General features: G+C 40.6%; 1 pseudogene; it reads left to right on the forward strand.

Moving 5' to 3' along the window:
* The first annotated feature begins 415 nt into the window (after positions 1-415).
* On the forward strand, positions 416-1,029 carry LOC111750507 (small ribosomal subunit protein eS26-like; annotated as a pseudogene).
* Positions 1,030-1,251: the final 222 nt, after the last annotated feature.

Consider the following 1,251-nt stretch of genomic DNA (forward strand, 5'->3'; position numbering starts at 1 on the left):
TTTGCTCCTGGTACTTCTTTCTTGGTGGTATGAGGTCCCCCATACTCCACTTGCTTCCCTCTCCTTTTATCTCTTTTAAGATAAAAGGTGGTGCAGTCCATATCCCAGAGAAACTCTCTTTACATTGGATCAGGGATGTGACTTTAGTAAGGGTGTTACAATCCCACCCTAACCTCTTTAACGTAAAATTACAATCACAAAATGGAGGACAACCACACAAAAGTGGAAATCATGGCCCAGCCAAATGGATACACACATTTTTGGGGACATAATTCAACCCATGAGAGGCCCTGAGAAAGGATTTGATAAAATCATTTGCAATAATAGGTAATTAACTATAAGATTTAATTTTTTAAAACTATATTCTGATCCATTTGTATTTTAATAGAACTTCAATGTTCATCTAAAGGAATACATGCATTCTAGAAGTAAGGAACTGTTTGAGCAGGTATATTTTTGTAACTGGAAACTTCTTTCTCATGCCTATGAACAAGTAAGTGGCCACTCTTACTGCATATTTAAAGGGTTGACCTTGCATTTTAAATATCATAGTTGTTAGGCATGCCCTACTTGTTGAGAAAAATAAACTGCTAGCCAAGGCTCTATGTTAACAATGAAGATCAAGCTCTCTGGTCCTCCCTTCCAAGGTGACTAAGACAAGAAGGAAGAAGGGTCATGCCAAAAAGGGCTGCAGCCATTTGCAGCCTATTTGCTGCGGGAACTGTACCTGCTGCCTGCCCAAAGTCAAGGTCATTAAGAAGTTCGTAATTCGAAACATGGTAGAGGCCGCAGCCTTCAAGGACACTTCCAAAGCGAGTGTCCTCGATGCATATGTGCTTCCTAAGCTATACATGAAACTACATTATTGTGTGCGTTGTGCCATTCACAGCAAGGTGGTCAGGAACTATCCTCATGAAGCCCAGAAGGACAGAACACCCACCCCCATTTAGACCTGCAGGTACTGCCCCATGACCTCGCCAAAGCCCATGTAAGGATTTGAGTCCTTAAAGGCTCAAAAAAAAAAAAAAATTCAGGTATAAAGATAAGATTAATTATAAATGACTCTTATGTAAATTTCATCAATAAAATCTAATAAAGACTAAACAAACAAACCCGTTGCAGTGGAGTAGGTTCCAACTCATAGTGACAGGGTGGAATTGCCCCACAGAGTTTCCAAGGAACACCTGGTGGATTTAAACTGCGACCTTTTGGTTAGCAGCCATAGCACTTAACCACTACACCACCAGGGTT

This window comes from Loxodonta africana, chromosome 2, assembly GCF_030014295.1.
Source record: "Loxodonta africana isolate mLoxAfr1 chromosome 2, mLoxAfr1.hap2, whole genome shotgun sequence".
Lineage (NCBI taxonomy): Eukaryota > Metazoa > Chordata > Mammalia > Proboscidea > Elephantidae > Loxodonta > Loxodonta africana.